The following is a 14,249-nucleotide window of genomic DNA, read 5'->3' on the forward strand; positions in this document are numbered from 1 at the left end:
ATGGAAGGTTGTAACTCCTAATTTCAAGGGCTAAATTTACCTTTTTTACCCTCTCCCTTAATATAAGGTGGGCTATTTGCGGTGATTTGTAAAAATGTACTATGATACAAAATATTCGCCCACTAAAAATTTAAAACCCCTTAATTTCGCCAAAGGGTGAACATTCGCCCCTAAAATTTTCTATGCTCTACCCACACCTTTTGTGCACTCAACTGTGGGAGCCTTCCCTTCTCTACCTAAGCGCAGGAAGCAGAGCCTTCCTAGCTTAGCTCTTGCCTAAGAAGACAAAACTCTTTAAGGTACTGGATTCTCTACCCAAACTTATCTTTAAGACTCACTAACACTTATTTATTTATAGCTTTTCTAATACAATATCGTGGCCCTTGTCTCATGGGTGAGTCTTCAAAACTAACAAAAAAAAGGGGATAAAGCCCCTTTGAATCTATCTATCTGCACACTCTGGATCCACATTCTGCAAAGACTTTACATCTCTTACAAAATTCTTTACAAAAATTGGCTAATTTATTCAATTCTACCTGTGGGGACTCCATCCCAACATATTGTTAGCAACGATAGCCAATCAAGGGTTGACATGTGGCAGATGATGTCGGCTATATGGAAAATGATGTCAACTGGACAGTGAGTACCCCAGTGGGTGGTACAAATCAATAAGAACGTGCCACATGGTGCCCAATTAGTAGTCAAAAATTTCACTAACTAACCGACATTTTGGCACTTATCAGCAGACCGAAAGGACAAAATTGTCGCCTACTTATTGTTTCCAATGAACCCTAAAAACGTGGTGATGGTTTTTAACTATAATGTTTAACATAATAAAAAATGGAAGGAGGACCAGCCAACTTGAAAACTTGCTGACCAACGGTCAATATGATATATATTGTTTAATAGGCAATGGTTGAACACATATAAGAGACCAATGGGAGTCGAACCCACCCGGCAAAGTCGTCGGCCAGTCCGCTAGTGGCAATAATGATACCCAAAATATAACACAAAGTGATAGTAAAATTCCTAAGTCTAGGTTTCAACATAAGGCCTCCAAGCAACAAACCCAACGACTTACCATTAAAGTGACCACTTGGATATTGAAACCAAAGTGGCCCTCCAACAGTTAAACTCACCTAAATGTCGAGCAAAGGTGGGAGGATACACGTTGACAGAGAGAGAGGCCACGTCAGGGAACCAGGTGTTATATGGTTGTGCAACAGACATGGATTTCGAGGGGAATCAGGAATATTCCTCGAGAATATTCCTTATAATTTTCTGTGGGGGAATATTGTAGGGAATTTTTAGATTCTATTAATTCAAAGTGACAGAAATAAGCCAAGTTTGTACTTATATGAACCAGATTTTCACCAAGAATTCTACCACGCACTCCATTTATTCATCTGATCAGTGTATTTTTCTTCCATCTCTAGACGAGAATCTTCTGAGGAATCTAAAATATTTCTAGGGAGCCCAATTTTGACCATGGAAGAAAGGGGTTGTGTTTATGCTCAAACTTCATGATTTTTCACCAAGATCCTAATTGTGCAAATGAGTTTATTATCCGAGAAACCCATTTTTAGGCCATCGCTATATTTGGAGGTATAAGGTGTATTTTTCCATTTATTCATTTTGATTTTGATGTTGATGAATGAAGAGACCTCCCCAATTTGAGTACGACCTAGAGACATAGTCCACTATGGACAAACTTTGTTATCAAGTTTTGTGGGTGTATTATTTTTATGGTTGCTTATATTTTTCCTATTCTTTGATGTGTATGCATTTTTGGTTATCATGCTCTTTTATATGGAATGATGAATACATCCTTGAAGTAAAAATATCTGGATCAAGTTTGGTATTAGAGTAGGTCTTTTGCTGATGTGAATTGCAGGTGTATGATAACAAGGGAAAAACTCCAAAAGGGTGAAGGTAAACTTAAATCCTTTGATCTAGAAGTAGTGTTGGCTTGTTTTGGGTTGACTCAGGTTCAATCTATACTATACACCAACAAAAACCTTGATCATTGGCCCTTTCGGCAATGACCTGCAAGCAGATCACAATCTCGTTCGAGGTGACTATGGGAGGATGCGGAACTAGGTTTCTTTAGCGTTGAGGGACTAGGAGATGTGGTATTATTATGTTATTTTATTCTTATCATTTTATAAATCACTTCACTGCATTAGATTAAACACTTAAACATGGCATATAAAACCATAAAATATCACTGTGATGAAGTAAAATGACACATAAAAACACCAAATTAACATGGTTCACCCCAATATAGGGCTACATCGACAAGAAATGTTGCTTAATATAATGAATCTTTTAGAAACAACCAGTTCTTGGCATGCACACTAAGCTATAGGCTCTCTACACACTAAGTTGCAAATTTGGTGAGCACCAGTATTGCAACAATAATGCTGCAAATCCTGGGCTACCTTCTTTACTCTTATCAACCCGGTAGTTCGTAACAAACTTGGAAGCAACGATGCTATATGCATAAGTACTAGTTCTTACTACAGGTTGTCACTTGGTCAGCCGGCGCAAGATCACTAGGAGCTCAAGCCAACTTCTATGGATTCCAGAAGAAGCTCTATATGTGATGAAAGGAGAGAAAGACTACTCTACAGATACTACTCTAACTGCAGAAAGGAGAAAGACTGAAATGTAAAGCAAACCAAGTAAATCCTACTTACCCAACTAATCCTACATTTGCATAAAGCATTATGAAAACCATGAAAATACTACCATCTATCTATTCAAAGAAGTAAAAAGCATCTAACTAAGCTATTTTTGGAAGTAAATGAGCAAAAAACATCTCTTTGGATTTTTAGGTATTTTTATGTGAATTTGACATGTATGTGATTTATTGTTTGTGAATGTGGCAACAAATAGGTGGTGTTGAAAGGTGGTTTTGGAACTTGATAGGATATAGGATGGTGTGGTTAGGTCCTAGGAGGTCTCAAGTGGCCTTCTGGAGGCTTTTCCCACACTCATCCTTCAAAAGAAATCCTACAGGAAAATCTACAGGAGGAAAAACAACATTCTACAGGAGGCATATAGGAGGAGGCCGAGAGCTGTTTTGCCTATTTTGAGGGTGTCAGAGTAGGTGGAAAAGGTGGATGAAGGTTGGAATGAGGTTTTAGGCTACCTAGGGTCTACCAAGAATCATTAGGAGAGAGAAAGATGATTCGATTTTCTCAAGGAGAGAGGAAGGAATTCTATGGAAAATGCAGGAAACGAAGGCAGAATTGAGGGGAGACTTGGGCGACCTGTAGGGCATGGATCAGATGGAGGATGGGATGGCTGATAATCTGGCCTACTGCTAGAAGACATCTATTGCATGAACATCTAACAGTCAACCAGTGAGATTAAGCAAGCAATGAAATAAGTGCATCTAGAAAAACAAAGTTTTGCATGAAACTAGTCTAAATTGTGATCTATGAAAGGAAATGCTGATATCTGCTACAAGAAAGGAAAGCATAGAAGAATACTATGGTAAATAAAGAAGTGAATAGGATGGAGAAATTCTGAAGAAAAGCAAACTAGACTATTAACCAACTAGAAAGCTATAAACACTAGAAGTCCTATGAATGAGGAAAATCTGTGTTTTTGGGGCAGCAAGAGGGTCTTTGCCTTAGATCATGGTACCAACGGGAGAAAGAGAGGCCAAGGCACTATTTCTAGCCTTTTTAATCTTTTCTTTACCACTGCCTAACCTACTTTAGAAAGCACAAATGGAATCAAACTACTACAACATCAAAAGCACCCTATTCTTAATCATGAAAGAAATACATCTAACAACAATCTAATCAACAACTGAAATAAAACATACAATATACAAGTAAAGAGGAGCTTGGCTGATTGGATTGGGCCCTAACCTAAGAGCTTCAACCCTTTGAGGTAACTCAGTGCTAACTCAAAAAATATTCCATCTTTATTTCCGAAATAATAACAAGATTACATGAAACTGTCAAAATAATAAGCTCAAAGTTGAGCAGAGTTTACATAAGCAAAAGTACAACAAAAATCCAACCCTAGTGAGGCCATAAGCCCCTCTACCTATATAAACAAAGCTACCAACAACTTCCTTAAAATCAGGGAGGCTTGGCTCCCAAAACTCGAGATAGTCATCAGTCATCCTTCACTTGCGTAGTTTCCTGCTAATGCATGACTTGGTTTCTTGTACTCCGAGCTGAATGAAGGGGAATTCGAAATGAGGAGTAATAAATGAGGGGGACTCCCTCCTATAAGTCCTATCATTTGTCCACTTCAAGTTATTCCTGCCATTTGTCCACTGGATCCCTGACTTTGACCACAAAATTCATCAATAATCTGCATTAAACACATATTAGACCTCATGGCATCATAACTAACTCAACCCACTCTATAAGCATAGATATAATTAGAAACTCATACAATAAGCTAAGAGAATGGTTGATTTGACTAGGTTAGGAAGTAAAATGAGCCCACATAATTACCCATTTATGAGGCTCATCATCACCCCCTACTGAAAGTGTTGCTCATCCTTTGAGCAACTTAGTCCATCTCCTCATATTTTATGGCCCTGGTGGCTTCCCTAGCATCCCATGCTTATGATGTGGTCTCCTCTTCCTTGTCATATAATCCTACCTTCCTGTCTATTTCTTCCACTGCTCCTACTCTTCTTCTTCTTTTCTGCCTTCCAGCATGCCTAGCAGCAGTGGGGGACTCATAGGTCAAGGTCTTTATGTCATCTTTAGCTGTCATGTTTCGGAATATTTCCCATGCTATAGGGAGTGTAAATGTATGGAGGGCTTCTTCCACTAAAATTTTGATTAACCCATGGTGAGCTAGCTGCTCTGGATTTCCTGCTTTTACTTTAGTACTAGAGTCAATGAGGGGCTGCAGGAGGAAGTAGGGGATGCTGAGCTTCTGAGGGGCTGGAGTGCCCATGTCATATCTTAATTCATGAAGGATTCTAATGTGGTAACCATAGAAAATGTTGTACCTCCCCTCATAGGAAATATACTTTATTATTTGGTAGCTAACCTCATCCCAAGGATATGGTATTCTATCCCTTCTTATGCCATTTTTATATTCTACAGGGATTTCATTGTTTTGGAAGAAGTTTTTCTTAGCAGCTTGGCCAATTGGTTTCTCATCCTTACTCCAAGGCAATCCAAGAGGAAGGGTAGTGACCCTACTGATAAATTCAGGGGTTATCTCCATGGAAAGGCCTCTAAAGGTGACAGTGGCATGTGTTCTGGTGTGAGGGACCAAAGAGTGGGCAAATTCTTGAGCAATTTCCTCATCAAACCCTCAGAATTTCTCAAAAAAGTTCATCCAATTTGCTCTTGTGAATATGTCCACTACTTCGGGATGTGCATGGAGCCTGGAGGAGTTGGTGGGATCTTTCCTCATAAAACCTCCTGTCATTTTGTTTATTCTTCTTTGGGAAACCAAATGAGGAGAAGGAGACAACAATTTTTGAAGAAAAATAGAGAAACAGAGAGACTGTGTTTTTTTAAGAAATAAGCAGAAATTCTTTTATGTATTTCCTCCACCTAAAGGCTTTATTTCCTCCTCAAAATTTAACCATTGCTTGCATATTTTGATATTCAATGGGGGTATGCATATAACCTACCTCCTCAACCTGAGAATTGTGCTAAAACCTGTGTTTTCTCCCTTCAAAACAACTCACTGGCCCTCCTGTAGAAGACTGTTGTCCCTCTTGTAGAATTCCTGTAGGTTCTCCTGTAGAACCTGTAAGTGCTCCTGTAGACAATGCCAAGAGCAAGAATATGGGAGAGATCAATGGAGAATGATGGTTACAAGGCTGTGGGGGCACGAGGAGATTGCAGGAGCGGAGTTTCGAGGAGAGAATGAAGGAAAAGGTGGTGAGAGTGCTCAGGGAGGAGTACTTATTGCTTTTTATGGATATTTCTGGTGATGGAGGGTGAGCTGGCCAAGTGTACGTTGGCCATATTCAGACTGTTGGTCCCCACCTACCTTGTCATCATGACCCTTTCCTCATAATCATCCCTCATGACATCGGAGTTCACACTTCCTCCACTACTTGTCCTTGACATCTTTCCTGAGTTGACGATGCGCACATGTGGGTGACATATTCGAATGAGTGGAGTCAGCTAGTTGAAGGTCACCAAGTTAACTGGCCACCTTTTCCTCATTCAACCTCAACCATATTTTTTCTATTCCATGCCTTCTAATTATACAAATGCAAACAAAGGAGCGGGTTAGTTACTTACCTAAGATCCGAATGTATTTGCAGTGAAGGTTGTGGCTCTTTCTCTCTGCTGCATGCCTTTGTTTCTTTTGATGCATGCTATCTGCTTGCTGATGTGTGGTTGTGCTTGGTGCGGGTTCCTCTCTGGCTAGATCTGATCTTCAGGTGTCTTATTCAACCTTCATATTTGCACCCTCTTGCTACTAATGCTGGACTTTAATGGGATCAGTTGCTACAGGAATTCCTACAGGAGCTCTTGTAGTTGCTTCTCCCTTTGAAACTTCAGCTTCTTTTTGTGCTTGGAGCTATGAGGATGATCCTAGAGATGTAGATAGAGATGGAGAGGTAATAGGTAGGCTTCAAGTGAGGTGGATGGTGATGTTTCCTTTCTATTCTTTTTTTTTCTTTTTCCTAAAAAGCTGTTTTTTCTGTGTTTTCCTTAGGCAGGAAGAAGAATGATGCTTGGGATGTGATGCAGGCTTGGAAATGATGGCAAGGATGTTTGAAGACTGTAGGATGATTTATAGATCTTTTATGAAGCTTCGCTATCCCTCAAACTGCCTTTTATATCCATTTCTAGCTCTCTGTAGTTCCTACAGGAGCCTCCTGTAGAAAACACAGAGCCTCTTGTAAAAAACACAGTTTTTGAAAAAGAAGCATAGTGAGGTGAAAATAATGCCAAGAATGATGGAGAAAGGTGTGGGAAGGTAGGATAGGTGATGGTATTAGTTTTAGGGCTCCCTTGGCACCTTCTGCTGCTTCCTATAGTCCTCCTGCAAACTTGCAATGCAACTGAAAATTCATTTTTCTTTTTCTCTCATTTTTTTTTTGAAAATAACTAGAGCACCTCAGGGAGGTTTTCACCCTAATTTCCTGCCCTGGGCGCCTCCAAGGGAGGTTTTCACCTAGCGATATTATTTTTCTCTTTTCTTTTTTGACATCACTCGGCCGTCTCAGAAGAGGTTTTCAACCTAATGATGGGACTCAAGCGCCTCATGGAGGTTTTCACTTGAGTCCTTATTTTTTATTTTTTATTTTTCTTCAGCGAGTGGACGAAGTGGAGGCCAAGACATGCTTCGTGAGCACCAGTATTGAAACAATAATGTTGCAACTCCTGGGTTGCCTTCTTTACTCTTATCAACCTAGTATTTCGTAACAAACTTGGAAGCGATGGTGCTATATGCACAAGTACTAGTTCTTACTGCAGTTTGCCACTTGGTTAGCCTGCGCAAGATCACTAGGAGCTCAAGCCAACTTCTATGGATTCCAAAAGAATCTCTATATGTGATGAAGGAGAGAAGGAATACTCTACAAATACTACTCTAATTGCATAAAGGAGAAGGACTTAAATGTAAAGCAAACCAAGTAAATCCTACTTACCCAACTAATCCTACTTTTGCAGAAAGCACTATGAAAACCATTAAAAGAATGCCATCTATATTTAATGAAGTAAAAAACATCTAACTAAGCTATTTCTGGAAGTAAATGAGAAAAAAAAATTTTTTTTGGATTTTTAGGTATTTTTATGTGAATTTGACATGTATGTGATTTATTCTTCGTGAATGTGGCAGCGAATAGGTGGTGTTGAAAGGCAATTTTGGAGCTTGAGACGATGTAGGATGGTGTGGTTGGGTACCAGGAGCTCTCAAGTGGCATTCTAGAGGCTTTTCTCACACTTAGCCTTCAAAAGAAAGCCTACAGGAAAATCTACAGGAGGACACAAGAAATCTACAAGAGGGAAAAGAGTGTTTTACAAGAGGCATACAAGAGGAGGCCGAGAGTAGTTTTGGTTGTTTTGAGGGCATGAGAGTGGGTGGAAAAGGTGGATGAAGGTTGGAATGAGGTTTTAGGGCACCTAGGGTCTACCAAGAATCATTAGGAGATAGAAAGATGATTGGATTTGCTTAAGGAGAGAGGAAGGAATTATATGGAAAATGCAGGAAACTAAGGCAGAATTGCGGGGAGACATGGGCGACCTATAGGGCATGGATCAAATGGAGGATGGGATGGCTGATAAGCTAGCCTACTACTAGAACATATCTGCTGCATGAACAAATGATAGTCAACCAGTGAGATTAAGCAAACAATGAAATAAGTACATCTAGAAAAACAGAGTTTTGCATCAAACTAGTCTAAACTATGATCTATGAAAGGAAATGCTAATATCTGCTACAAGAAAGGAAAGTATGGACGAAGGCTATGGTAAATAAAGAATTGAACATGATGGAGTAGTTCTAAAGCAAATCAAACTAGACTATTAACCAACTAGAAAGCTGTAAACGCTAGAAGTCCTATGAATGAGGAAAATCTATGTTTTTGGGGAAGTAAGAGGGTCTTTGCCTCAGATCATGGTCCCAAAGGGAGGAAGAGAGGTCAAGGCACTATTGGTAGCCTTTTGAATCTTTTCTTTACCATTTCTTAACCTGCTATAGAAAGCACAAATGGAAGCAAACTACTGCAACATCAAAAGCAATCTATTCTTAATCATGAAAGAAATACATCTAACAACAATCTAATCTACAACTAAAATAAAACATACAATATACAAGTAAAGAGGAGCTTGGCTACTTGGATTGGACCCTAACCCAAGTGCTTCAACCCTCTGAGGTAACTCAGTGCTAACTCAAAAATGATTCCATCTTTATTTCCAAAATAATAACAAGATTACATGAAACTGTCAAAATAATAAGCTCGAAGTTGAGTAGAGTTTACATAAGAAAAAGTACAACAAAATCCGACCCTAGTGAAGCCCTAGGATCCTCTACTTAAACAAATGAAGCTACCAATAGCTTCCTTTAAATTAGGGAGGCTTAGCTCCCAAAACTCGAGATAGTCATCAGTCATCCTTCACTTGCTCGGCTGCCTGCTAATGCATGACTTGGCTGCTTGTACTCTAAGATGAATAAAGGGGAATTCAAAGTGAGGAGTAATAAATGAGGGGGACTCCCTCCTATAAGTCCTCTCCTTTGTCCACTTCAAGTTATTGTTGCTATTTGTCCACTGGATCCCTGACTTTGACCACAAAATTCATCAATAATCTGCATTAAACACATATTAGACCTCATGGCATCATAACTAACTCAACCCACTCTATACGCATAAATATAATTAGAAAATCATACAATAAGCTAAGAGCATGGTTGATTTGACTAGATTAGGAGGTAAAATGAGGCCATATAATTACCCATTTATGAGGCTCATCAAAATCCTCTCCTTTTCTACCAAATTATAGATCATGATAATAATTCACCCATAACACTGATTTGGATCAAAACTTATTGATATATCTTCTTATTATTTTACCCTATATATACTATTAAATTATAGGGTTACATAATCAAAATACCATAGTCCAAATACTATGGACTCCTTAAAATAAGCAATTATGGCCCCAAAACCATTGATCCCTTGTGAAACCATGCACTTTTAAAAAAGGAGGGGCTTCGACCCACCTCAAATCCCTTATGACACGTCGCGGTATAAATTTGTCCCACTGCATGCTCCATTTCACGCTCTGCCCCACAAAATGCGGAGTCTTTGCCAAAATCTAGGCCAAGTTGGGTTGTGCCAAACAGACCCCGAACATTGACATGGGACTTGTCCTAAGTCACTTATCTGATTTGCCTCTAATATTAGCTGCGATGTTGTTGTAGGAATTGTTGAACTGCTCCATAATGTCTGTGACCCATTTCTCTTTGTTGCACACTTCCTCCAATAGTTCTTCTCTCACTGGTTCCATATCCTTAAGAATCACTACCTTCTCTCTCTATTGAAGCTCTTGAATCTTCTCATCCACTGCTTGGGACAGCTAGAGAGCCTAATCCTGCTATTGTTGCATTCTCTCTGTCAGAGTACTCTTCCTTCATCAACTCCTCTATCTTCTTCTAGAGGGCATTTCCCTCATTGACCTTTGCGAGCTTCTATGAGATTGGTAAGGTTCTCATAGTTACCTGAATGTCCTCTAGCCACTGTTGCTTCTACTAAATATCCTCTTGTAGTTTCTGGGCATTGGGATCTTTCTGTAGTGAAGTCCAAACATGTAAGCTCTTCTCTAATAGCTTCACACAATCTTCCATTGTCATGGATATGCCATCCATTGCTCCCTTATGATCAGCCTCCCTCTGTTCTCGCACTTCCTTTGGTGTGGTTGGTTGTAGCTTCATGTGTGTCTCGCTGATTTGCATCTCATATGTAAATTGCACATCCAAAATCTTATCCTTGTATCCTTTTATTGCAAGTTCACGCTTCGTGATGGTGTCCTCCACTGGTTCCTCTTCTCAGACATCAATGTTTGAAACCTTTCGGAATGTTGCTTTGACCACCTCCTTCATATTTTTCTACTATTGTACTGCCTAATCTCTCTCTTGGATTTCCTAGTCAAGCTTCTGCTTCAGTGAAGTGCACTCTCTCTCTACCTAAAAGACAAGCCTGACTGTGCCAATATAGCTGCCCACTGCTATGGTTCTAACCTTGTCACACCACTCTTAAGATAGTGCACTTGTTTTAAGTATTTATCTGGTGAGAACTACGAATATGTATTTCTATCATTGAAATAATTGTCTGCAAACTTTAGTCGTGGAATATTTCCCAGGTTTTCTCTAGTAAATCATATTGAGCCTGGAAATAAAGGTGTGATAGTGCCATACTTTATGTCCTTCGACTCTGTCATTCATTTTGCAACTGGTTTTCTTGGTGGAATATACGGTGGGAGAGGCAATGGATATACTGTTGTTATAGACATTTTTGGGCACTACACCCCCAAGCATGAAATGACCATAAACCAAGGGCTCCTAAGTCCCTAAAAGTGTTGTTCTAACCCCTAAAGGAACAAGGTCAACTGATTACAGTTTCTCCAAGAAGTTCTCCATGAAAAACTGCTCAGAGTTGGTCAAAACAGGATCATTTCAGCTGCTCCACAGGCTAGTTGCATTGCATCTCACCTAAGTACACTGTGAGGGTGCGTTTCATTTCAAAAAGCCCTTCTATGGGGTGCGATGGGCGAGAAATGACAAATGGCAGTGTCATTCCGCGAGGTGGAGAGGCAATGGAAGCTTCCAGAAACTTCTCCTGTGACACTTCCCTCTCTGAATTCGACCAAGGATGAGTAAGAGATCATCAATCTCCAAGTGGAAGCAAGAACTATCAGAGAGAAGACACTAATCAAATCATAAGCTGACTCATCTCCATTACAGATATCTATATATGGATCCCTCATCCCAGAGATCCAGAGGCTGGAATTTTGCATATTGTAAGGAATTGCTGTTGGTTTCTTGAGACAAACATCAGATTGTTGGGTGATCTAAGATTTGTATGAGGTGAAGAGGGGCTTCCTTGCTGAGAGGTTGATGCTGGGTCAGAACAACTGGTTGTAACTCCTCTTAGCTTTTTCTTGTTTATCAATAAAAGCTATTCAAGTTTTCCTCCATACTCTTGTGTCATTTATGTTTGCTACATTTGTATGGTCAATTTACATCTGATCCTAAACTATTTATGATTATAGATCCATGTCTTTGTATAGTGCCATGCTACTGTGATCTTACAGGTACTCTATGAAGCTGGGCGTGCAAGGGAACAAGTAGCGAAAGACTATCAAAGAAGAGAGGAACCAAACCAGGAGATTAGTGCAAGACAGAGGTTGGTCTTCTTTGTTCCTCTCTATCTATACTTCATAAAGGAAAAATGAAAGTAGCTTTACTGTGTTTGTTTCTAAGGTAGCTATCACACCTTAGTGGGATAAGCAGTTCTGAGTAGACACTTTTCCCTGTAACAAAATGGCGACTCCACTGGGGACGAATTAGTTTGTTTGTTTATCTTCCTTGTTGTCTATTTCATAAACTTACAGACGGAGTCTGAAGTCATGCTAGGTAGCATTCGAACTGTGTTTGCTATAGAAAATGCAAAGTAGATAAATGCCACTTCAGTCCATCTCCGGGATCTGTTTATGATTTAAACAACTGATTCACAAACTCTCTGATTGCCCTTGTGATAGCTCTTAGATCCTCCTTAGATCTACCCCTGATTGTTGAATTACTGATTACCTTTTGCGCGGCCAAAACCCATGAACTGAACTGCAAACTGTGACCCAGAACCCAAGCAAAGTCTCGTTTCTGGCCCAGCGCAGGTATTATTGTGAGAATCTGAAATTCAGCGCACTTACCGAGTGTAGAAGGTGCGCTGCATTTCAAATTCCCTGTGTTACAGGTGCGTTGATCAGGCTAGGCTTGGTGCAGTTTTGGTTTCTGTGATTCATTCTTTCCAGTTCTATTCATGAATTTTGCTGCCTGTGATCAGTATATGTCTGTTTGAAACCCCTTTTCCTTGCTGTTATTCCGCCTCCTTTGCACAAAAGAACTGTAAATGTTTTTGTGTGTTTGTTGAGTCATTTTCAGTTCTCCTTTGCAAAAGTAGCGTAATTGTACTGTTGTCCTTTGATTTGAAACTGTCAAAAGTGTCGATTTCAATCATAGGAAAGAGTTTGATTGCTGTTGATAGTCGATTATCCTGTTACTATTGTTTTTGGTCTGAATTTGTAATTTTTCTAGTGTCAAAACAAGTATTCATTTCAAAATCGTAAGGTGTTGTGATCGCCTCCATTTTTTATTTCGAAAAGAAACTTGTTGGTATTTGTTGCTTGAAAAGAAATTCAGATTTGTGCATCAACTTTCTTCTTATCATTCATATACTAAGAAAGTCGAAAACAAATACATGCATGTGCATTTGCATTTAGACAGTCTGATTGGTTTGATTTAGGAAAGTGCATTTAGAGTATGCTCTTTGCTCTTTGTGAAAGAATTCTGTCTTTCTTTCCTTAGTAGCTAGGATTTTCATTGCACAAAGAAGATAAAAAGATTGTTTATCATCTTAGATTGAATTTTAGGAATTACATCTACATCTTGCGGTGAACCTGAAAGGCAAACTTCATAAACAAGATCAACTATAAAATAAATTCAATGAATCGAACAATTCTTTGGAACCTAACGCACAACATTTAGAAGTCTAGGCTAGAGACGTATTCCGGCGTCGTAAAGTCTGGTAACTGTTGTTCTCATTGATGGTTGGGTGATTCCTCCACTTTGAGACGATAAGTGCCAGTACGGACTTGTGCTCCCATGTACCATCAAGTATATTTTGGGAGACCACAATAGGCTTAATCCTTTATCCATAGGAAGCCGTGTCTGCCACCCTATCGATCGCAATGCACTGAACACAGCATTCAGGAAGATTGACTGCCGTACCGTAAAAAGTATTCTGCAGTTTTGCGATTGGTTTGGTAATCCCTCTACCTAGATTTCCAGAGCAGTCTCTTTCATTCCTTTTCAGACTCTTTAACAGAAAAGGTCCATCTGAGCACTTGTCACTTCAGGCTCATTAAAAATAGAAGGAGACTAGAGTCATCTTTTGTTTTTTCTCGACTCTTAAAAATTGAAAAAACAAGTTGTGTCAAAGCGTCTAAAATTTATTTTAAACAGAATATTCATTACCCTTTCCTACGTTGATCTTGGGTTGAGAAAATGGAATCCACCAACCAAGGAATTCCCCTTGGAGGAAATCCTAGTCCCTTCTCCTCTTGGGGAGATGTTGGTGCACCCCATATGGCCACATTGTCGCTTCCAGGACTGACAATCGGCTTGCCTGTATGGCTCTTCTCAACCTCTGTCGTTCAGAACACCGCAATTCCTGAACAATCGAGTCAGCAACTAGACGAGTCCAGAGTTACCCACCAACCTTCTACTTCCTCTAATTCTTCCTCTCCTCCTTCCTCTTCACTTGATGGGGCTGGTAAAGCCAAAAGTCAAGTACCTAAGAAGAAGAAGGAAAAGAAGAAGAAAGAGAAGAAGAAGAAGGAGCTAAAAGTGAATGGGGGCAAACGAGCGTCGTCTAGCGAAAATCCACACACTGCACCGACCAGGCCTAAATCGCCATGTGTCATTTGCAAAGGAGACCACTATCATAGAGATTGTCCTTGCATCCCTCGAATCTTAAGGGACTGGTCTCCTCGTTTGTACAACCTGGTGTCGTC

Source organism: Pinus tabuliformis, chromosome 8, assembly GCF_031772625.1.
Source record: "Pinus tabuliformis cultivar Carrire ecotype Pingquan chromosome 8, CPIR1, whole genome shotgun sequence".
Lineage (NCBI taxonomy): Eukaryota > Viridiplantae > Streptophyta > Pinopsida > Pinales > Pinaceae > Pinus > Pinus tabuliformis.